The sequence below is a fragment of the Sinohyriopsis cumingii genome, chromosome 2 (assembly GCF_028554795.1).
Source record: "Sinohyriopsis cumingii isolate HCF-2022 chromosome 2, ASM2855479v2, whole genome shotgun sequence".
In the NCBI taxonomy this organism is placed as follows: Eukaryota; Metazoa; Mollusca; class Bivalvia; order Unionida; family Unionidae; genus Sinohyriopsis; species Sinohyriopsis cumingii.
Genome location: NC_142962.1, coordinates 5,060,617 through 5,087,373, shown reverse-complemented (window position 1 = coordinate 5,087,373; position 26,757 = coordinate 5,060,617). Strand labels below are relative to the sequence as shown.

The following is a 26,757-nucleotide window of genomic DNA, read 5'->3' as shown; positions in this document are numbered from 1 at the left end:
GGGGAAAACCATCTCACACTATAATCACGTGATGAAATAGGTTGTTACATGGTCATGAGGAAGAAGATTGGTTGAGAAATTAATATCGTTTAATTTGTATTAAATTGTTATTCTTTTGAATTTCACCTTTGTGTTCTTAATAATTTATGTGTCGGTATTGCTGACTGGGGGCTCAGAGCTTTAACTCTCTCTATCACTAATTTCACTTCCTACAAAAACGAGCCAGGGTGGGAATTCCACAGTAATTCAAATAAATATTGGGAGCATCCCACCCCAACGCATAACAGTGGGTCACATAGAACTTCACAGTTTTACCTGCCAGATATATTCTGGTGTCAAGTACTATCAAATTCTCTTTCGTAAATAGTGTCAAAAAGTGTAACTGGAGCATACAAAGTGCAATCTAAATTATTACAGGGTCATAATTACAAAAAAAACATGCAAAACGTACATTTACTTTTGTGACTATCCTGGACTGATTAAAATTCTTGCCACAAATGGGAAAAGTCTATGTGGATTTGTACCAGTCTATGTGGATTAGTACCAGTCTATGTGGATTAGTACCAGTATATGTGGATTACTACCAGTCTATGTAGATTAGTACCAGTATATGTGGATTAGTACCAGTCTATGTGGATTAGTACCAGTCTATGTGGATTAGTACCAGTCTATGTGGATTAGTACCAGTATATGTGGATTAGTACCAGTCTATGTGGATTAGTACACAAAACATACTGAAAAATCATATTTATATACAGTAAACACTCTAACTAGTTTACATATCCACTCACTACCTAGTGACGATAAAGTCAGCTCCATAAATCCCGCAATCAACACAATCATGTGCTCAAACCAAATGATGTATCAGATCATTGTCATTTTCTTTTATTTTAAAGTTTGTAGTGCTATGATTTGTCCTTTAACAGATCCAACAAGTTCTGAAGTTATAAATGACCCAATTCCTTGAACATTTGTCAGTCAAGTAATATCTATAAGAGACATTGATAAAACCTGCTTTGCCCAGCATATTACACCAGTATTTACAATATACATGTACAGGTAGACTGGTCTTTATTTGCTTCACTAATACAATGATTATGCAAACCAAATTTTCAAACTGAAGGAATCCATCTGTTTTCTTGGAACTCTGTCAGATACATGAACAGCTGATATAAACAGAACATAGAAATGGTATTCTAGGAAAGTATCTGCAAGGCTACAGCTAACAGATGTATTCATAGTAATGGTATTCTAGGAAAGTATCTGCATCGCTACAGCTAACAGGTGTACTTGTACTATTCTTATGCAGAAGCCTTCTGTCTAGAATATTTTCACATTTTTATCAGGTGTGAAATTAATGAGATGACAATAAAAACGATAAGCAACTTGTTTCTAATATACATTTTTAATGTACCAAATCAACATAATCCATCTACAGGCAGGCGGCAGAAGTTATTCACTGAAAAATAGCTTAAAGGCTAGCATAACAGACTTTTGATAGAAAGGGTGCAGGTTCAAATCCTACTACTGTAATTTCAGGCTGGCTATCAAATAGAGTATTTGCCTGAGCAATACACTTCACTTCCAATCCCGATGGTACTAAATAACCTGCATGTGTTGCTGTGTCATAAAACACTGAAAGCAAACATGGCCTTTACACTAATAATAATGTTACTGGGAAAGCTGCAATTTTCCATATACCATACTGTATATATTCGCTTACAAGACATGCCCATTTGTGAACTGTACAGATCCAGATCTGTCATTGCATAATGTGCTGGGAGATCTGGGTCTGTGCAGTTTGTTAGAAGTAATCAGTAGAACAAAGACCATAGACCCTGGTCTGCTGGTGCACTATGCTATGGTAGATGAGCATCTTTATTGTTTGCAGTTTGACATGCCTTATAAGCAAGTACATATACTGTAATTTATTTCTGTGCAGAGTACATTTTTACTCCAAAGAAATCTGACAGTGTAGTGTCATCTGTGTACAGGTCTGTGGAAGAAATAAAATTTCCTGTCTTGAGGGACAAGTCATTTATAAACAAGATGAATAAAAGTGGTCCACAGACATTATTTCATGGATCTAAATAGATTTCAAAATTAAGTCATTTGACATTTGATGCAAAAAATCTCAAAGGGTCAAAAGGATAATCTCAAGTCAAAACTGAAATCAAAAGAGGCATTTGATTTTAGGTATAAATCTTGTAGCTGGGATTGTTTGTTTTCATGGAGCAAATTTGTGCTCAAGATTTCTTGACTTGCCCTGAATAAAGGGAGACAAATAAAGGGAGACAATTGTGCTACATTTTGTAACTGATGATTAAAAAAGACATTTTTTTTGGTGTTTGAGGGTCGGAATGATCATCGCTGGTAGGTGATTTCTGAGACTGAGACAGTAAAGAAAATGTACTTCTTGAGATATTGTGATTAATTAATACAAGCCACTGTATGAGAATTCAGTGAAGAAGGAAGAGGTGCTTAAAAAAATCCACATCCATTTAAGATTCATTCACAATAATACTAAATGGTGACCACAGAATCAGAGATATTAGTTGTGATTATTAAGTTTCACACTTAACAGGGTTCTCAGTACTGTTCTGCTTCAGATTTCCCCTTGAATAATGTTATTTTTGTAAAGAATGAAGAATGTCTTCTCTCTATCAACATTAGAATATGGCAATGACAAAAAAAATTCTCAGCCTGCAAGAAAGATCAAACTTCAATTTTTCTGTGGCTAGGTTTTTAAAGTTGCCAAATGCTCTATTTTATTCATCTAAGCTAAGTTGACATCCCTAGACAAAAGTTTCAGAGTTGGACATGAGATGTGATCCTGAGTGTGGGGTTCATTTTGATATTGGGAGAAAGCCTATGATTCCGCATTTTTACATAACTATAACATATATCAAATTTCCCTTAAACTTCCAAGAGCTACAAACATCCTGAGCATTGCAAGAATAATTAAACAATAAAAAACAAATCAAGGTCACCAGTTTTTATTAAAAGACTTGAAAGCCATCATGGACCACCTTTGATCCCTTTATTACTTATCACACATCATAAAAGATCCTACATTTGGCCTTAAACTCTCCAGATTACAACAATAAAATAATCAAATTAACAGTTTATTGCATACATGTCAGCCTTGCTAACCTGATTACCACACACTGCACTGGTATAACATTTCCAGTTTCCACTTGACTGATTCCCATTGGTTACTTTATCTGGTTCCCTGCTTCATAACCTGATTACCACACATAATTGCACTTGGTATAACATATCCAGTTTCCACTTGACTGATACCCACAAGTTACTTTGTCTGGTTCCCTGCTTCATATGCTACCAATGTTGCACTCTGCTATATAAAGTCAGGTGAAAGCTGCTGACATATTGTCACATGATCTAAAAATGGCCACATTGAGAAAGCTTGGTAATTGCATAAAAGGACTGATATTTTCATCTTAATACTGTACCTAGCAAAATTAATACTGTCATGTATAAACTCGCATCAATTTTGATGCAAAATTTATAAATAAATCAACTGGAGAATGAACTTTTCAAATGACAGTGGGAAATGTGCAATATTTACAAAATATCATTGCGTGTACTTATTTCTTTCATCTTTAGCAAAAGATTTTTGTAAAAACAATTATATTACTGAATTGCTGGTTAAGCTTGAACATAACATAGTGACTACTGTAGATCAAACCAGCAGTATTAGTCAAGTCTCAGTCTGTATTGTGTCACTAATGGACAGAAAATTAAAGGAATAAATGTTTTTGGATTTTTAACATAGCTTTAACAATCATCATTGCTACGATGTCAACAGCATGGCAATTTATAATGATGTCTAGCACTAGGCCATTATGCTGCCGATATACAGTATCATGTCCCACCCAGTCATATTATCCTGACACCAAACTGACCAGTTTAACAATAACCTCATAATGCTGAATGCCAAGTGAGGCAGCTGCAAGTACCATTTTCATAAGTCTCTGGTATGACTTGACTGGGGTTTGAACCCATGAACTTCTGCACCCAAGGCTGACACTCTAACCACTTAGTCCACCAGTGTTCGACTACTGGTTACTGTAATCTAAAGAGAATACGCATAAATACACTGATTCTTCTTTTCTTAACAAAACAAATATTTTTTTATTTTTCAAAAGTGACATTGTAACTTTAAAATGCCATGTTCCTTTAAACTGGTGTTTTTGTCCTATTGCAGGTAAAATGACATGCTTGTTGATGGCCAATCAAACAAGCACCAATATTTGATTCAAAAGTTACTCCAATCAAGTCATAATTGATTCCCTCTTCCACTGCCATGAAGAAACATCAAAGATTAACATGAATTATTTTCACCTTGATTCAGTTGTGCCCACCTAAGCATGACACCTGTGAACTGTTGGCTTTGCCCAGTTCATATTGATTTTACATAGGGGTTGATAAGGTGTAAATAGTAGTCTAGCAAATGTGATCACTGGTGCATACAGTACATTTGTTATGGACAGCATATAGGCAACAGGAAATCATGCCAGAGGTGGCTGGCTTTAACATTTTTTTTGTGATGTTTGCAGTGTGGCAGTTTATGGTGATGTATAGCGCTGGGGCATAATGCCACATATATGAAGCGTCATATCCCACCCAGTCACATTATTCGGACACCAGGTCATCCAGTTCTAACACTAACCTCTTAATTCTGAGCATCTAGAGAGGCAGCTGCTAGTACCATTTAAAAGTCTTTGGTATGACTCGGCTGGGGTTTGAACCCACAACTTCCTGCATTTAAGAGGGATGATCTAGCCACTCAGACCACTGACCTCTGGCTCAAATCAACATGCATCATAAAAACACAAAGGTTAGAATTTGCTTGCATCAGAAATGGGTAAAATTAAAAATCCATGCTTCAAAACCCAAGGGTATGCATCTATTGAGAACCCTGAATCTTGTAGTACTCCACAACCAATATCCTTTTTTTCTAAAAGGAATCCATTGAAGGGTTCCCAGTGCACTCTCATCAGTTAATAATATGTAAGCCAATATAAGGACACATCACTACTTTAATAAACATAGAACAATCTTCAGTTTTTCCAGCAAAGACTTTGCCCTCTAAATGAACTGAAATGGTCCAGATGAAATTATGCTTGTATTTATCAAGACTGTCTAAACAAAGATACTATTTCTACAAAACTGTGCTGAAAACAAACTGAATATGTAAAAATTAATTCAAGCCCTACCTTTATTTCTTCACAAAATCCATCCTATATTCACAAATTTCACTTCTTAATGATCATTTCTGTAAACAACCTGCCTTATTGTAACTGCCCGTTTCAAATTCTATGTGAATCTCATCCCCGATGAAAACTGGGTTCAGCAAGTCACTCTCAAGTGTCAATAAACTGAAATTACATAACCACCTCATCTGATAAATGATGAAGCTGAAACAACCCAATTATGAATGATACATCAGCCATGAAAGCTCAATAACCTATATATGTACAACAGGTTACACATGCCAGAACCCACAGGCCATTGAAATGGCTTGGGTATTTATTATTGATTTTGTCTAATGCAAATAACTCTGACATAAGCCTTAACCTGAATAACAATCTATACCTTGTCTGGAATTTTGAAGGTTTTACTGCATAACAAGCCAGTCATTGTAAACCAAAGGAAAAATATTTCAGCTTCTTCTGCATAATGATGTAACTGGCAACCATAGTGAACTGCAAATAATTGATTTTACCATCCTGCAATTGTAAGGAGTAAAACATCAAAAAATGTATTTTCTTACTTTCGAAGAAATTATTATATACCAACATTTTACATCTGTGTCTACGTATGTAGAGTAAAATTGACTCCCACACAGGAAAACAAGTATATTGGCATAAAGTTGGGAAGAAACTGTGAGGATATACCCAGTACTGAAGAAAATGTTTGACTTGTTGAGGGAATATAACAAATTTTGACCATATCTTTCAAGGATTTGACATATCTACATTGTACATACATTTTTAAGATCTGTAAAACATTTTTTATCTCATCTTGCTAAAATTCAATTTACATGGATTATCTTCCTAAATTTTAGCACAATTCAATTTTACATTCTTTGAACTTTACCTTTAGTTGGCAACATACAGCCATTATTGTGCTGAGGTGCTGTAAAAGATTACTACATACTAGTACATAATCACCTTCAATTTACACCATATTGTCCCTACTGTGCTGAGGGGATGTTAACACATTAACCCCTAGTGACGACTTAATGGGGCAGGTGGTAGTAGCCTACTGCCGAGCTCTGTAGCGTCATGGTCATGCAAAATACACTAAAGTGTGTGGTATTATAGAAAGGTAGACAGATGTAGCTCTACAATGATACCAAATTATCTGGAATATCTAGCTGCACTACAAAATACAGATTAAAAAAACTCATTTTTCATTTTTTGGACCCAACTTTTTTTTACCCAAAATTCGCCCGTGGTCAGAATCCACTTTTGCGTCCGGATTTTAGACTTTTTGGTCTCAGATCTAAGGCAAACCGGTATGAACTGCAAACAGACAGATGAGCCTTTGCAAAAAGTAGGATAAGATGGGCATTCGGAATAAAGAGTGGTCTCCATACAAAAATAATGGCTCCGTTTAGCGGAGAAAAAAAAAATCACACAAAAATCCAACCTTTACCCTTCTGCTCATGAACGAGTCAAATACCCAATGAAAAATGATGTTTCTAACACAACTAGGCAGTATGTTATTGAAAGATGACTGGGGATTTGGTGTTTTTGAGTCTATTCAGAAATAGCTTTCGAAATGTATTTCCTACTCGATTTTCAGGCGAAAATGACAAAAAGCTCCAGGGGTTAACGTGTTAAAATAATCACCAATAAATGAATAAATTAAACACCACCACATACATATCTTCCTTGCAGTTTTAAGCAGTTCTTCTTTAAAACCTTACTTTTAATTGGCTTCAGGAGGGACAGGGGTTAGTTTGTTTTTAAATTTCCCACCCCCAAACAGCTTTGCTAAAATATTGCTTGAATTTGTAGGAATAAAGAACTTGATACTCATCATATTACTGAGGTAAAAGATGAAAAAAATTCTGGTAAAAAAAGTCCCAGCCTCACCCCCCCCATTCGAAAATTTAATAATTGGAGGCTAAACAGGACCAGTTGCCAGCTTATATTCTATATTGGTTAATGATGATGCATGCTCAAAATAATCTGTAAAACACAGATGACCCGACTTCTAGTTTTCAATTTAGTGAGATTTTATTATTCATAATCATTCCTAATTTTAGAATGTTAGTTCCAACATAAAAAGTATTTTTCATGCAAATAAAGCACACTTTTGGTTAAATCACCGTTCCAATAAATAGTGAAATGATGTATCTAATACAGATGAACCATATTCAACCGAGTGTGATGTATTCCTTATTCAGACAGAATCAGAGCTATTGAAACCTGACTGAGAAAGCTGATAACAGACAAAATACTTGTTTGTATCTTGGGTATTAATTCTTCTCTAAACCATATCAATCGAACTAGAAATAAAAACAATCTGAAGATGATAGTTTTATAGAACACATTCAAATAATTGGTGGTTGCATGCGGTCAAATCGATATTATGATATATACATACTGAAACTGAAAGATGAATCAAGTGCAGACTATGTATTGATTTCTCCTCAAAAATAGTTGTGTTTTTTCACATAAATAACAATCTTATTTTCATCATTCTTCTGAATATTCAGTAGTAATTTCCCTTTTCAATTTATACAGATGGATGGATAGATGATAAAAAGATTTTCAAGATGACTGCCACGGTGGCCCTACTGGGTATCAGACAATCACTATTCTGACTGAAGGATAAACTAGATGTCACAAGAAGTTCTATTTATGAGAACCCCATGTTGATATGACTATCCATTTAAGAATAGCAGCAATAAAATACTGTTCAAAATAACTGCCATATTTAACAGCACATTTCTAAATGTATACATTGTATAAAATAATTCAAAAAATGTTGTTTAAAAGAACCAATTCAGAACTCAACCTTTCCCCATTCAGCATTCCAGGCTTACAGCTGACAACTACAGGTATAACCCATTATAACGCGATGCTCAGGGTCCAAAGAATAACACTATAACAGCGGGACCGTGTTAACAAATTTTTCGAAAAAAACTTCCCCACAGAAAATGTGCATTGAAATTTCAATGTCATCAGTTTTAACTAACCTCTTGATCATATATCGCAATATGTTTTAGAAAATTTCAGATGTTAAGGCAACATTAAACACAGTGCTGGGATTAAAAATCTGCTAGGGATATGAATAATTGGCTTTTCCTAGAGCATGTATTTAGAATATTAAAAAGAGAGGTCACCTTAAATTAAAAAATGGGAGCCATGCTGCCACTGCATTGTAAGCTGAACTGAGTTACAAAGAATCACGTTATAACGGGTGTTTATCTGTATTTATATGGAAGACACTGGCAATGTGCATGTCCCTTTGGCTCAACTTGCAATTGATTCATTTGCAGTGTCTTTTTCCTCTTATTATAACAGGATTCAGTTTCCAAAACATCATTTGTTGAATCTGACCTTGTAGGTAAAATAATCCTTAGGGTTATCATTAGACCTTGTTCAGCTATAGAGCTGTACTTGATGAAAAAAAATTGATAATGTAGGCATAGGTACTGCCTAGACATGCACATGGAAAATTTTTGTAAGATCAAAAATGACCAACAAAATCTGCAGTAGCTCACACACTTGAAACAGAGTTAGTTGATGTGAAATACCAGTGTAAGGCAGAAGCATCGCAGAGCCTGAACAGTTTTAAAACATTGCCCCAGATATAACAAGGGACACCACTATGGTAGTATCAAGGATGGAAGGCAAGCCATGTCTAGGACTACCACCTCCACCCACATGGGTGGTCCTAGACATAGGAAAGGCCAATACTCCCTGGGTGGTAGTCTATGACAAAAGTATTATATAGCTATCCTTAGGGGGAGAGAGCAAGACCAACACATATGCACACAAAAACAAAACATTAGCAAATTAAACACCTTATTCTTATTCTTGTAATTTATAATCCATTTTAACTCAATTTTTTTCAAAAAAATTGTTTAAGGTCAAGTTATTAATAGAAAGAATCTCAATCAATATGATCTAGCTGACCTAGCCTTCAAATAAAAAAGTAATACACCAGCAACACAGCAAGCACAAAGGCACCACAGAAAAGAACAAAAGAAAATTACTCTGGCAAAAGTCACTCTAAACAGAAAAAAACAAAACCGAGGAAAACAAAAGGGCATGGAGACCAGCCCATCAAGACTAAAAGTGCCTAAGGGGTGGGGAATACAAATCTGGTAACAGACAACTCAATAAATCTATGATAGAACAAATAACAAAGCAACCTTGTACAAAATTCTTTTTCAACAATTTTGGAAATCACACTATTTAGCTCAACAAAAAAAACATGATAAAGGGAATGAAAACAAGTAAAGCATAGGAACCATTTTCTTATTTACACTGGGGGCCCCGAGTGGCCGAGTGGTCTAAAGCGCTCTTCGTTACGGATCACTGCCATCTCACCTCTGTCTGCGGCGGTTCGAGTCTAAGATTCAGCCAATGTGGGCATGTGAGAAAGCCTGCCAGTAGCTTCTCGTGGGTCAGTGGTTCTTTCCGGGGTTTTCCGGGTTCTTCCTCCACCATTAATACTGGCCGCCATGTATAGCCTATCGTGCTGAAAAATGGCGTTAAACCCCACAACAACAACAACAACAACAACAACAACTTATTTACACTAAACGAGGGGACATCTCGAAGTCCTAACCAGCCATATATACACAGAGCTCAGATGGGGCCAGGGGGTGCCTACACAATCAATCCCTCTACTTTGTGTTGATAAAAGACAAAGATTCTAAAGTTCTGATTCATCACAAGGGGTTCATAGTATATGACTGTGACAACTTTATCAGACAACAAGAAAACTAACACCTTTGGATTGATCTGGCCCCTTACCAGTACTGACTGCGATTACTTTATCAGACAGCAAGAAAACTAACACCTTTGGATTGATGTGGCTTCTTATCAACAGCAATCACCCAACACTTGACTATGGATATAGACACTTGACTATGGGTGATATGGACACTTGGTTAAGGGTGATACGGAAGTAAGGCTATAGGTGATGCCACATTGTGAGAAAATTTGCTAGCAATTCCTGCCTCACATTTACAAATGTCATCTGATAGAATTCGTGATCCAAAGTACTCTGGGTAATGTAAATACATATTATATAATACTTTACAAGATTCTGAAACAAAGAAACTACCTGTCTGTGACTTAGCCATTGTGTGTTAGTCAAGTTTGCAGTTTATTCAAAGAGAACCTTGCCATGGTGGTGAGAAACTGTTTGTTTCGCAATCAGCCAGGGACATCAATGGCTGGCTTAGGATTAGAGACTGGAAAACCCAACATTATAACATTTCGGTGCTACTACCCTAATCAATTTTCAAAGACACCACCGGTATCCAATCAGAACTAAGACAGTACAATTTTGGGGTGGGTTTCTCATGCCGCCAGACATTATCCTATTATATTCATTTTGGAAAAATCTGTACAGTTATGGATTTGACTAAAGAAACATCACGAACTCCTAGAGCAAACTGGGCACTCATAAAAAAGAGTGGGAAAAGGAGTTCTAGGAACTTCAGAAGAAATTTGGAACAAAAGCTTGTGAGGTAAAATATCGTCGCCCAAATCTGTCTCACTTCCTAGCTAGGTGTCATAAGATTTATACGTTATCATGTGCATTTAACTTAGTAGAAATTTAATCTTCTATGTATAGCTGAATTATCAACGTGTTGTAATGTAGCGTATAGCGAACTATTAATATTCAAGATTAATGTATGTAGTTGTTTGGATAGAATCAAAGTGGATGGTGTAATCTTCTACGATGTTGCATCGTGGTGCATAATTGAATTTAATAGGGAATAGTGTTAGAAAAACTTGTACGTGTTGTATCTGAATATATAGTTGTGGATTATGCAGAGTTAGGCTTTGTTGGCCTTGTGCACATATAGTTAGGCATTTTATATTTGTATGTGTCTTTATAATTTGTAAGGTAGGAAATAAGTAGGAATATTGTTGATGTTAATAGTTCACTATTTCGAGAATTTGGGATATGTGTGTATGTATCAGAAGTTGTGATATTATTGTTGTTTTATAGCCTTTAATACAGAACAAGCATGTGTGGAATATTTTGATACGAGTCTTTGAGTTGACCTAATGATTTAATTGTCATTATGCTGATGAAAGGTCTGTGAGAGTGTTAATTCTCGTGTGATTGAGCAAGGAGACAAAATTGTACATCCCTTCTAATCCACAGGAACCTTTCCGGGTGGATAAGATGCCACCCGAAGATAAGAGAGCAGATGTGGAGAGCACGGGAGAATAAGCAGTTGTGCAAAAGTGCAAGGCCAGGAGAATAGGCAATAATGTGAAGGCACAGGGCCAGAAAACAGAAACGGTACCGGAAGTACCGAATGGGATACAAGGCAGAAATTACAGATGATTAACATAGAAGGAACATGGGAAGGAAACACTCTCACCTTTAATTTTGTATGATGAAATAACTGGCAATTTGAATAGGTCTTGTATTGATTGGAAGAAATTGCATTGAAAATATGTCCTGTAATTGTTGAATGCCATGATTAAATTTATTAAACTTGTACTGTTCACCTTTTTATTTTTTATACTTTATACACCTAGACTGTCAGCCTTGCTGACTGGGGGCTCAGAGCTATTTAATCTTTCAATTGTCTGTCCTTCTCCGGCGTTGATAATAGTTCCCTAGGGGGCACGTGACATGTGATATGGACAACTGGCTATGGATAAGGACACTTGACTATGGGTGATATGGACATCTGATTACAGGTGATATGGACACTTGGCTATGGGTGATATGAATACTTGGCTATGGGTGATATGGACACATGGTTATGGGTGATACAGACATTTGGCTATGGATATGGACACTTGGCTATGGGTGATATGGACATTTGGCTATGGGTGATATGGACATTTGGCTATGGGTATGGACACTTGGCCATGGGTGATATGGACATTTGGCTATGGGTATGGACACTTGGCTATGGGTGATATGGACATTTGGCTATGGGTATGGACACTTGGCTATGGGTGATATGGACACTTGGCTATGGATATGGACACTTGGCTATGGGTGATATGGACATTTGGCTATGGATATGGGCACTTGGCTATGGGTGATACGGACATTTGGCTATGGATATGGGCACTTGGCTATGGATATGGACACTTGGCTATGGGTGATATGGACATTTGGCTATGGGTGATATGGACATTTGGCTATGGATATGGACACTTGGCTATGGGTGATATGGACATTTGGCTATGGATATGGGCACTTGGCTATGGATATGGACACTTGGCTATGGGTGATATGGACATTTGGCTATGGGTGATATGGACATTTGGCTATGGATATGGACACTTGGCTATGGGTGATATGGACATTTGGCTATGGATATGGACACTTGGCTATGGGTGATATGGACACTTAGCTATGGATATGGACACTTGGCTATGGGTGATATGGACATTTGGCTATGGGTGATATGGACATTTAGCTATGGATATGGACACTTGACTATGGGTGATATGGACATTTGGCTATGGGTGATATGGACATTTGGCTATAGATATGGACACTTGGCTATGGGTGATATGGACACTTGGCTATGGATATGGACACTTGGCTATGGGTGATATGGACATTTGGCTATGGATATGGACATTTGGCTATGGGTGATATAGACATTTGGCTATGGATATGGGCACTTGGCTATGGATATGGACACCTGGCTATGGGTGATATGGACATCTGGCTATGGATATGGGCACTTGGCTATGGATGATATGGACATTTGGCTATGGATATGGACACTTGGCTATGGATATGGACACCTGGCTATGGGTGAAATGGATACATGGCTATGGGTGATATGGACATGGACACTTGGCTATGGATATGGACACTTGGCTATAGGTGATATGGGCACTTGGCTATGGGTGATATGGACACTTGGCTATGGGTGATATGGACATTTGGCTATGGATATGGACACTTGGCTATGGGTGATATGGGCACTTGGCTATGGATATGGACACTTGGCTATGGGTGATATGGACATTTGGCTATGGATATGGACACTTGGCTATGGATATGGACACTTGGCTATGGGTGATATGGACATTTGGCTATGGATATGGACACTTGGCTATGGATATGGACACTTGGCTATGGGTGATATGGACACTTGGCTATGGGTGATATGGACGTTTGGCTATGGGTGATATGGACACTTGGCTATGGATATGGACACTTGGCTATGGGTGATATGGACATTTGGCTATGGATATGGACATTTGGCTATGGGTGATATGGACATTTGGCTATGGGTGATATGGACATTTGGCTATGGATATGGACATTTGGCTATGGATATGGGCACTTGGCTATGGATATGGACACTTGGCTATAGATATGGACATTTGGCTATGGGTGATATGGACACTTGGCTATGGATATGGACATTTGGCTATGAGTGATATAGACATTTGGCTATGGATATGGGCACTTGGCTATGGATATGGACACTTGGCTATGGGTGATATGGACATTTGGCTATGGGTGATATGGACATTTGGCTATGGGTGATATGGACATTTGGCTATGGATATGGACACTTGGCTATGGGTGATATGGACATTTGGCTATGGGTGATATGGACATTTGGCTACGGGTGATATGGACATTTGGCTATGGGTGATATGGACACTTGGCTATGGATATGGACACTTGGCTATGGGTGATATGGGCACTTGGCTATGGATATGGACACTTGGCTATGGGTGATATGGACATTTGGCTATGGATATGGACACTTGGCTATGGATATGGACACTTGGCTATGGGTGATATGTACACTTGGCTATGGGTGATATGGACATTTGGATTTGGATATGGACATTTGGCTATGGATATGGACACTTGGCCATGGGTGATATGGACACTTGGCTATGGGTGATATGGACACTTGGCTAGGGTGATATGGACATTTGGCTATGGATATGGACACTTGGCTATGGGTGATATGGGCACTTGGCTATGGATATGGAAACTTGGCCATGTGTGATATGGACACTTGGCTTTGGGTGTTAAGAACACTTAGCTATGGGGGATGTGGACATAATTTTGGCACAACACTACTGGTACCCTTAGGGCCAAATTAAGGATCAAATATTTGTTGCTGGAAAATGGAAAATATATATAGTTTCATTCATTGTTAACAACATAATTTTACAATCATAATTTTGAGTTGCTGGACATCAGGAAAACTCATTGGCAAAAGTTAATTTCTACCTGTCCTGGATACTTAGGCATGTTTTTTTATATTCAAGTTATCAGCAAAAAAATGTATATAATGTAAATATAAGATAATATAAATTACCTTTCTCTATAAGTAACTGGTTACAGAATTTGACTTTTGTTGAGCAACCTGTAGACTCCATGATGTAGTCCAGGCCTTGATATACCCGACACCATGTAGAAACAAGGTTTAAACAGACATATTCAGACCAAATAAAATGTGTTTCCTACTGCACTAGTTTTTAAAATTTGGGTCAGTAGGTTTTTTTTTTTAAATTAAACTATAATGATTAGAATAAACATGTACAAAGCACTTCAAGTATTGGGCTAAACTGGCTCAATTAGATGCAAAAAATAAATTTCCAGAATGTTTTTTAAATTTTCTTTTTCACCTGGAGGAAAAAAGTGCTAAGATCAGCAAAGAAAAATAGGGATGGTCAGACCAGAAATGCATTTTTCTGGTCTTAAAGGATGTTCTTTACTGGATTGTTTTCACCAAATTAAAAGAAACTATGTTTCTAGATTTAAAGGCAATAACATAAATTTCAAATAATACCTGAAGCTAGAATTTGTTAATGACTTATTAGAATTAACAGCTAAAGTATAAAATAAATATTTTTGTTTAACAGCTTTCTCTAAATCAGGTTTCCATTGTTTCAGTATGAGTTCTTTTCAGCTTTATCCTGCTTACTCCACTGTTACTAACATGTATCACACACAAGGACATGCCATTTAAAATTTATTTTGGGGGGAAATGGGAATTTTCTTTAAAAACACCTTTACAAGCCCCAATAAGCTAACAAAAAATATTCCTCAGGACTCTGCCTTAAAGAAACCAAGCAATAATTCAATATATCATATTAATTTTAAAGAATGCTCATGATGAAAGAGAAAAAGAAGAAGAAATCCAAGCCCACACATTCAATAAGATAGAGCAATGAACTTTGATAAAGTAAATGATGTCTGTACAAAGCCAGCAAATGTAGTAGAAATAACATTCTAAAGGAACTTCTACTTTAATAACATGTAATGTTGTACCTTGTCTTCTTGATGATCGCCATCTTGGATTCAGTTTAAAGCTCCTTTCAGGCAAAGAGTATATAAGAAACAGTGTTGTTTAAAGTGTCACATGTACCCATTATGGTCAGTACATCATGTAACTGGGTCAGTCACATGTACCCATTATGGTCAGTACACCATGTAACTGGGTCAGTCACATGTACCAATTATGGTCAGTACACCATGTAACTGGGTCAGTCACATGTACCCATTATGGTCAGTACACCATGTAACTGGGTCAGTCACATGTATCCATTATGGTCAGTACACCATGTAGCTGGGTCATATGATGATTCAAATGAGTGACAGCAGTACCTAAATAAATATACTATGAATCAGAGACAAATATTTCATAAACAGTAAACTGCCACAAGAAAAAAGTTAATTTTTGTAAGATTCCAAAACATTATAGGATGTCTGTTTTGTTCACATTCACTAATGCCATTTTCAGTACATGACTGACTACATCTATCGACCCGTATATTTGGTTAAGGAAGAACCCAGTAACACCCTGGGAAGAAGCAGACCAACCAACTGGAAGCTACTGGCAAGCTATATCTCACACACCAATCTTGGCCAAGCCTACTCAAACCCACATGGACAGAGGCAAGACGTCAGTCATCATGCCATAGACCACTGCCACCTGGGGTGTTTCAATGAAACAGAAGTTTTCCCAGTCCCACGGGCTGTAGGTTGCACATGTCTAAAAGAGAAGACCACTCTAACCTTTTCATACTATACATGAATACATGAAAAAATAGCCATCAATATTGGTAGTTGCATACAGTACTGTATCCTGTATTGCTGGGGTCTCAAACATGTGGCCCGCGCCAAGCCGTATCCTGTGGCTCGCAAAATGATTGGCATTACAAGGTGTTATGAAAAATAACAAAGGTGGTGCAGCCTTGGGCCATCAAAATGCCCTCATGCGGCCCTTGGGGTGGTTAGAGTTCGAGACCCCTGCTGTACTACTGGTGAAACTAAAATATTACTTACCTCAACACAGCAAAAAAGAACAAATATTGATAATGATGAACTGTGTCTAACATGGAAGCATACAAATTTGCAGATGATCTGCAGTAACAGCATTAGCAAATGCAGGGCCCAATTTGGATCATGGTGAGGCCACCTGGAGGTACGCATGGGGGCCCCCTTTGAGCATGCCATTGGAAATAAAGTTTTGAACAAGTTTTAGATGATATTGAACTAAAATTTTCTTCCACTGCTTTAAAATTACTTTCTCTCTATAGATATATTTTTTAAAATTACTAAGCACAGGGCCCCTGTGAGCACGGGGCTCCATTTGGGCCAAATCAGTCCAATTGGCCTAAGGCTGACCCTGATGATATGTGAAATCATGGACTGAACATATAAAATATATCAGTCAAAAAATTAATTCTGGTTTATAGCTTCTCAGTAGGATAAGACATTTTCTCACAGAAAGGCAAAGAAAACTATTTTATATCAGTTACATACAACCCTATTTAGACTAATTAATACAGTATGGGGTAATTCAAATAATACAACCCTATTTAGATTACTGTTATACAGTATGGGGTAATTCAAATAATACAACACTATTTTGATTACTGTTATACAGTATGTGGTAATTCAAATAATACAACACTATTAAGATTACTGTTATACAGTATGGGGCAACTGAAATAATACAACCCTATTTAGATTACTGTTATACATGGGGTAATTGAAATAAAACAACCCTATTTAGATTACTGTTATACAGTATGTGGTAATTCAAATAATACAACCCTATTTAGATTACTGTTATACATGGGGTAATTGAAAACCCTATTTAGATTACTGTTATACAGTGTGTGGTAATTCAAATAATACAACACTATTTAGATTACTGTTATACATGGGGCAATTGTAATAAAACAACCCTATTTAGATTACTGTAATACAGTATGGTGTAATTCAAATAATACAATCCTATTTAGATTACTAATATATAGTAAGGGATAATTCAAATAATACAACCCTATTTAGATTACTGTAATACAGTATGGGATAATTCAAGTAATACAACCCTAGTTAGATTACTGTAATACAGTATGGTGTAATTCAAATAATACAATCCTATTTAGATTACTAATATATAGTAAGGGATAATTCAAGTAATACAACCCTATTTAGATTACTGTAATACAGTATGGGATAATTCAAGTAATACAACCCTAGTTAGATTACTGTTTTACAGTATGGAGAAATTCAAATGATTAAAAAAATAGCAAAGCTATCATGTCTTCAAAAAAGAGAATTTGGGCAAATACTGCTCCAAATAGAAAGATGTGAAAATTTCGCTGGCAAGTTAAAAATATTACATGTTAAAGACTGAATCCAGTTGATGTACAAGATGTGTAATAACAGTGCTCCTGTCACTATCCAGTAGTGTCTACCTGGTAATATACCCCACCTGTGATCCATGTCTACCAAACAGTACAAAACTCCCAAACCAAATAAAGAATCATTCAAAAAATAGTTTCCAATACTCTGGAACTTTGCTCTTTGACAGTATTCAAGTTAAGATTAGAAATGCCCAATCTATTTCCTTCTTCCAAACCCAATATATCCTGTTGCTTCAGAGACGGAGTTAAAATGAGGATGAAAACAACTGTATTTGTATTCATGTATGCCTTGGGCATCATTAAATATACCACCCATCTATTTATCACTCATTGCATACTGCATGTATATTGACTATGTGGGTTCAATGTGAATGGGTGAGTATCCATCTAGTGAAAGGAAAGAAAGGAAATATATTATTGTCTATACATGTACATGCATGTGTGTGTGTGTGTATATAGTGTGCATTTTTATATAAATAAGTTCCTTTGTAAGAGGGCCTCAAGGTCGATTAGTTCCTTCATCAGCTAAATGTCTTACACTCTTGAAATAAAGTCATTAGTAGTAGTAGTAGTAGTAGTAGTAGTAGTAGTATGGTGGCATATCACTAAACTACAGCACTAATTTTTATTTGTTTAACCACTTTGTCCTTGTTACCCCATGTAAAAATATGGGAGTAGAACCTATCTGTCCTAATAAGAAAGCAACAACATTCACTATTCAAGGAAAGAGGAATCTTTCATTCCTTTTGTTTTTCCCATGGCCTATCAATGTATCCCCTAGGAATGCAAGATTGAGAGTAAAAAAATCCCCTTTGTGTTAAAACTGGGGGTCAGAATGAGTTTTTTATTTAAAAAACTGTGTCAAAACTGTAGGTCAAATTAAAAATGTGGGGGGTCTCTGATGCACAAATACAATAATGCATGAAGGGTCAAACACAATTTAAATTAAATCACTTTGGGATGACAAGTCTTTTCCAAAACAAAACTCTGTGTGTGTGTGTGTGTGTGTGTGTGTGTGTGTGTTGGGGGAGGGACAGAAACTACTTGCAATTACTATCAATGCAAAATCTTTTCTTCAACATGAGGACCAAAGTAGGCCTGACATGCAAGTTTGTGAAAAGAAATTCATACATACAGTGAAACCACAGGGTGGAAAGAACAAAAGGCACTCCGTTGCCATACTGTCTACTATGATAGCTTTCTGTTTCATGCGGAGAAAAATTGGCATGGTTGGTCTAAATAAATTTTTAAAAACTAATTTAACCTAATTCATTTACTGAAAGTGAACCACAGTGTCAAAATCCATTTTTTTTTAATTTCCCAGAGAATATACTTTGTCAGTATCCCTCAGCAACATGGTTTTATGAAAGACAATGACAATCCCATTACTTGAAGAAGAGTCCCTTTATGGGACTGTCTCAAAAGAATTTCTAGGAATTCAAGAACTAACCATTCTTTAACTGCTGAGGGTTGAAACCATCCCTGATATTCTTGTGCAATAAGCTTTGCAAGTTAGCCACTATGGAAGCAATAATGAATGCAAGTTAGCCACTATGGAAGCAATAGTGAATACAAGTTAGCCACTATGGAAGCAATATTGAATGCAAGTTAGCCACTATGGAAGCAATACTGAATGCAAGTTAGCCACTATGGAAGCAATAGTGAATACAAGTTAGCCACAATAGAAGCAGTATTGAAATACTGAATGCAAGTTAGCCACTATGGAAGCAATACTGAATGCAAGTTAGCCACTATGGAAGCAATATTGAATACAAGATCTGCACAATTATCATTAAAGAAAAACTAGGCATTAGAATACTTGATGTGACAATTCCATGTTAATATGACCATCCGATTAGGAGAATTAACAGCAGTGACAACATTTTCATTACATTCCTTGTGACAGCCATGAGTGCTGTCAGATCATTACATTCCTTGTGACAGCCACATGTGCCGTCAGATCATTACATTCCTTGTGACAGCCATGTGCTCTCAGATCATTACATTCCTTGTGACAGCCATATATGCTCTCAGATCATTACATTCCTTGTGACAGCCATATCTGCTGTCAGATCATTACATTTCTTGTGATAGCCATCTGCTGTCAGATCATTACATTCCTTGTGATAGCCATATCTGCTGTCAGATCATTACATTCCTTGTGATAGCCATATCTGCTGTCAGATCATTACATTCCTTGTGACAGCCATATCTGCTGTCAGATAATTACATTCCTTGTGACAGCCATATCTGCTGTCAGATCATCCAGATAATAGTCATTCAGAATCAACCACATGTCACAATTCCATCTAGGATAAGGAGCAATAAAATTTTCAATATGGCCACTATGATGGCCACAGTGGATATCAGATCAGCACAGGAGGTGTTTTGGTTCGGAGGTTAGTGTAGGTTTATATCCTACCATCAAATCAGCCTGAATCAGCTACTTAACTGCCTTGGCACAAAGTAATCTACTTGTGTTGATGTGCCACTAAACCCCAAATCACAACAACAATTCAATACAATTTTTATTTACAACCATGTAGACACCATAAAAGTCTTCTGGTGAAAACCCAATGCTGATATGACTTTCCATTCAAGTGGAGCTGCAATAATAAGATTTTCAAAGATGGCCACTGGACATGTCCGGGTGGCAGACCAAACAGATATCAATGGAAACCTTACGGTAAAAACCACATGCCATTATGATTTTCACTTTGGGAGTAGCGTTGGTAAGAGTTTCAAGCTGGCTGCCATTGTGGTCATATTAAACATGAGATCAGTAAAACTTTTGTTGAGGTCCAACTTCATAAAAAGGTCTTTCAGTGAAAAGTGCCCAAGATTTTCAATACTGCTGCTGTGGTAGCCATAGTGGATGTCAGCTGGGCAAGATTTTCATTTAGGACAAATTATACATCATAAGATGTCTGGTGAAAATCCCATGTCAATATGCCTTCCTGTTCAGGAGAAGAACCAATAATGGTATTTCAAGATGACTGCAGTGGTATATTGTAAGTCAGATCAGTAAAAATTTCCATTTAATACCAACCAGACATCATAACAAGTCCTTTAGTGAAAATCCCATGTTGATATGACCATCAGCTCAGGCATTTGGAACAACCTCATCTCTTTTCGATGAATCGAATAGCATTTGACTCAGATAAAGAGAATTGGGGGCTAATCATAATGATACCTCCCGATTCTGCATGTTTTTGGCAGGTACAGTAAACATCTCATAGAAATACTAAGAACATATTTGTCCAAAATGATTGGTGTTAAAAATAAAACTGTATGGCACTTCAACAATTATTGAGATATGTGCACTTTTAATTTATAATATTATTTATGCAGCTTTGGATGAACACATTTATGAAATCATGCTGTTTTAGTAGCCATAAATGACTGTTTATGTTGCTACAAGTGATGACACTCGTCTAGTCATTTTGATGTTGCACAGTTATTATGATGTAAATCACCTGCAGGCTTCACAGTAATTCAAAACAGCCATTACATACATCCACAGTTATTATGATGTAAAGCACCTGCAGGCTTCACAGCATTTCAAAATAGCCATTACAAACATCCACAGTTATTATGATGTAAAGCACCTGCAGGCTTCACAGCATTTCAAAATAGCCATTACAAACATCCACAGTTATTATGATGTAAAGCACCTGCAGGCTTCACAGTAATTCAAAATAGCCATTACATACATCCACAGTTATTATGATGTAAATCACCTGCAGGCTTCACAGCAATTCAAAATAGCCATTACAAACATCCAGTTATTATGATGTAAAGCACCTGCAGGCTTCACAGCAATTCAAAATAGCCATTACAAACATCCACAGTTATTATGATGTAAAGCACCTGCAGGCTTCACAGCATTTCAAAACAGCCATTACATACATCCACAGTTATTATGATGTAAATCACCTGCAGGCTTCACAGCATTTCAAAATAGCCATTACAAACATCCACAGTTATTATGATGTAAAGCACCTGCAGGCTTCACAGCATTTCAAAATAGCCATTACAAACATCCACAGTTATTATGATGTAAAGCACCTGCAGGCTTCACAGCATTTCAAAATAGCCATTACAAACATCTACAGTTATTATGATGTAAAGCACCTGCAGGCTTCACAGCAATTCAAAATAGCCATTACAAACATCCACAGTTATTATGATGTAAAGCACCTGCAGGCTTCACAGCAATTCAAAATAGCCATTACAAACATCCACAGTTATTATGATGTAAAGCACCTGCAGGCTTCACAGCATTTCAAAATAGCCATTACAAACATCCACAGTTATTATGATGTAAAGCACCTGCAGGCTTCACAGCAATTCAAAATAGCCATTACAAACATCCACAGTTATTATGATGTAAAGCACCTGCAGGCTTCACAGCAATTCAAAATAGCCATTACAAACATCCACAGTTATTATGATGTAAAGCACCTGCAGGCTTCACAGCATTTCAAAATAGCCATTACAAACATCCACAGTTATTATGATGTAAAGCACCTGCAGGCTTCACAGCATTTCAAAATAGCCATTACAAACATCTACAGTTATTATGATGCAAAGCACCTGCAGGCTTCACAGCAATTCAAAATAGCCATTACAAACATCCACAGTTATTATGATGTAAAGCACCTGCAGGCTTCACAGCAATTCAAAATAGCCATTACAAACATCCACAGTTATTATGATGTAAAGCACCTGCAGGCTTCACAGCATTTCAAAATAGCCATTACAAACATCCACAGTTATTATGATGTAAAGCACCTGCAGGCTTCACAGCATTTCAAAATGGCCATTACAAACATCTACAGTTATTATGATGTAAATCACCTGCAGGCTTCACAGCAATTCAAAATAGCCATTACATACATCCACAGTTTTTCTCTACCATGTGATGGAAAAAGCCAAAGACGTTCAGACTACAGCTCTGGAGGAATAGCAACAGGATTCTGAATATGGTCAGTGTGGTGGCCATATCTTACGTCCCAGCAGAACCATTTTTATTTAGGACCAACTAGACCTTTGAATGAATATCTGTGCATGTTTCATGGCACAATCTTGTGCATTATAATGAATTGATGGATTTTGACAAATGCACATCAAACATCCATCCATGTGACCAGTAGAGGTCAGTAGAGGTAATAAACATCTTTGTTGCAAGAGCAAAACAAAAAATTAACCGGTACAGGGGGGACCTTTGCGTGTACCAGGATCTCCTCAGCTCAGAAAACCTCTGAGCTCTTGTATAAGCCGCACTCTTAAACTTTCAGGTGCCTCCAAGAATATTTTATGGAGTGGGTAATACTGCTTTTAAAGTAAACCAACTGATATGCATTATTTCAATTGGTTATTAATGAATGTACTCTTTTACATTTGACTGATTTCATAATAAATGAATTCGTTTCATCACATTTTAAACAGCATCCAACCATTGGTTGTTTTTTTTAAATTAAAATTATACATTAAAAGAAGACTTAAAGATACCTGGGACACAAAGAGGCATCCTGGGTGGACAAGTGGTCCAATCACTTGCTTTTACCAATGACTGTCATCTTACACCTATCTGCATGGGTTTGAGAATCGCACCCAACATGGGTATGTGAGAAACCTTGCTTGTTAGGTTCCCATGGGTTGGTGATTCTTCCTGGGGCTTGCCCAGGTTCTTCCTCCAACAAATATACTGCCTGCCATTTATGTACCATGTGCAAAACAAGTGGCATTACATCCTCAAATGGACATAAAGATCGGAAACAACATAAATCTCAATGACATCGTGTTCTTTTATCACTACCATACAGATTTAAAATTAGAACATTATTTTTTATTCTGTTGTTAATTTATACGGAGTTATACATTTTTAAATTTTTTTAGACTAATACATGGATTACAAACTTTTAGGTTTAAATCTACCACAGGAGTCGGACGTTTTATCAATAAAGTACGACGAAATCTCTGACAACATGAAATCACCTTATCGGTAATATAAATGAATGTTCACCGATAAGGTTATTTCATGTTGTCAGAGATTTCGCCATACTTTATTGATAAAACGTCCGACTCCTGTGAATGTACTGAATTTCCGGTTAAAATAACTTTATTAACACAATTTTCTCGAGGCAATAGAAACAACAACTACAACAACAAAAACGGAAATGTCGAACACTGATCAGATTCAAATCATATCTCCACCGTCCTAGGTGAGGATCTTCCAGTAGTGGATGTCTGGTTTTCATCAGACTGGTCGAACACAAATTCTTTTCGACTGAAAGTACATTTTCCCAAGAGTAACAATAAAAAAAGTTGTAACAAAAACGGTCTAAATGGAAGTTAAGACATCAAGATAACTGCTAAAAGTGAAATAGTTCTGTCTCTCTATTCTATACAAATAATTTTATTTCGCAGGATCTTACGAAAATCAACCATATATTGAAATGAGCAGGTTTACATACGACTACGACACTTCTTGAACGTTAACTGAAATATTTACTCAGTAAAGCGTCGGACTTTCGTCCTTTCTTCTATTCACCCGATGCAGAATTAAGTGGTAGGTCTTAAAAATGAGCCCTTTATCCAAGATACTGATGAATTTCGATCACATATAACCATCAGGCATCACTTCACACATACTGTTTCTTTTCCAAACTGACATGGAGAACATAAAGTTGTGAAAATGTATCTTAATCAACGTTCAATGATATCTCTAGAGCGCAATCCATATTGTTACGGCATCCATCAGCAGAATATCCGTTGCATATTGTAAAGTTCAGAATAATATCCGTTCCAAAGTGCGGCCACATAAACTTTCCCACTCTGACTTGACATAACAGTGCTTGCTACGCAAATGGTACATTCTCATTTCTTATTTGAGGGTGATACATATCAGTGTAACTCGTTTCCTTACAAAACTCGTGTATTTTTTTCTTCTTCAAATTCCTGAAGAAAATAATTGTGAAAAATGTCCAATATTTTACAGATTTTATTAAGGTAAAAATAGTTTTTTAAAAATCCTTTGTTAATATTAGATTTATTGCTGCATATTTGTACTGTGTATATCGAATTCCACCCAAATCCAGTATTCTCCTGGTCCTGGTTTGTCTGGTCACAATTAACTGACCAGACAATAAAGGGCGATGTTACGATCTAGCCTAATAAGTTAGGTGATACTGCGTGGAGATTTTATGTCTGAAATACAATGAATACAATGGTATATGACTTACCTTACACACTTTAGTACAAATTATATCATGCAACATGATCACGTATTAATGGTCGAGCCCTGAGTAATTAATAATTCAACTCCACCTGCCGTGTGTGTGCCGATTACTAATATTCCCTGGAGACTTGTTTTCACACTTCAGAAAACTAATTACCATTACGTATATAATAGTGAAAAGCGGATATAAATACTATTGATGTTAATGTTAATAACTCTACTGACCATGGTATTTAGAAATGAAACGATTTAGCGATATATTTGGCCATGAAAAATCGCAATAATATACATTCTGCTGCTGCAATATCCTAATACATATCGCATCGCGAGTCAGACAATACACATATGTAATCCAATCAGACCGCAATGGGAACCAAAAGGACCCGCGGCTGAAGGCTGTATTACCAGTGTACCTTGTATACACAAACGCCTGGGGGATGATGCTCTTTTTCCTTCCCCCAGGATCAATTATCAGGTCGTTGTGCGACCATTAACAGTGGTACATGCACAACGTGCGCACACCACTATAATCCAACAAATCAATCAATCACATATGTAACAACATCTGACGGTGATATATATGACGACATGCATAAATTAAATAATTAGAAAACAAATAAAGAGATTTATGTCTTTTTAGCCAAAAAGTGTGCCGTTCTTCTGTGTATTATTACCCATCTCTGGGCCGTTGAGAGCGATCACGGGCCCTAGGGTAAGAAACATACGGGCCTCTCCTAGTTCTTGTTCAAACAAAACTTTTCTTTTATAAAATTAAAAAGTGTTGTTCGGCCCGGGTTCCCTTACGGGTCCGGGTCCCGGGGATATATCCCCAATTGTCTCTCTCCCTTCTTGTCGGCCCTGCCCACAGAGGCGTAGCTATGATATTTTGCGCCCGGGGACGAACTATAAAATTGGCGCCCCAGCCCCCTCCCCGTTTAATCACATTTTTGAATATTACCCTTGTTTACTTATTATAATGTAACGTTGTAAGCCTCATTTTGGCGCCCCTGTACCTTGGCGCCCGGAGACATATCTGCCCCCCCCCCCTTAGCTACGCCTCTGCCTGCCCATCTGTTGGACATTAGTTATCAGACAGTACTAATCACCGGTCACACTGACGAAACCTTATCAATCCTTCTAGTCGGTTATAGTTATTTACAATAACAAATGAATCCAAGGTTCAAACTAGGGACAGAAAAATGGGAAAAGTTTCTCCCTCCAGACAAAAGAGAAAGAAGTTTGAATGTTTGTGGGAAGAGTACGGGAAAAAAATAGTGTATAAAATTTTAACTCGCAAATAAATAATCGCTGACATATACTGAAATATCAATAAATATCAGTTGTCACTGTGGACAACAGAAATACATGTTTGCAGGATTTGCATATTTGTACAATATTGTGTTAACATTTTAGATTGCAGTTCTTCACGCTTATGTCACAAGCTCTGGACAGGGGCGTCGAGGTGCAAATATTGATTAATGGGGCTGGTGCAGGCGCCATTTGATCTAGGATGGTTTTCGCATAATGGATAAATATAGTACAGTACGGTTATTATTATTTTCCTTCAAAAGTACATCTGTTGCAAGTACTGAAAAACTAAAGTAAACC

The 26,757-nt window shown here is 36.9% G+C and overlaps 1 protein-coding gene across 3 annotated transcripts in view; it reads right to left on the bottom strand.

Annotated features, from left to right (window-relative positions):
* Positions 1-25,225, bottom strand: part of LOC149804268 (monoacylglycerol lipase ABHD2-like) — a 79,669-nt gene extending 54,444 nt beyond the window's left edge. Inside the window, exon 1 of one of the 3 annotated variants that reach the window (XM_089938211.1) lies at positions 25,154-25,225. The gene's annotated coding sequence lies outside the window, so the exon portion shown is untranslated. Of the gene's footprint in view, positions 1-5,240; positions 5,402-24,423; positions 25,125-25,153 lie in introns of those variants that run through there. The other 2 variants (XM_089938209.1, XM_089938210.1) reach the window with 2 other exon arrangements.
* Between the last annotated feature and the right edge of the window lie 1,532 nt (positions 25,226-26,757).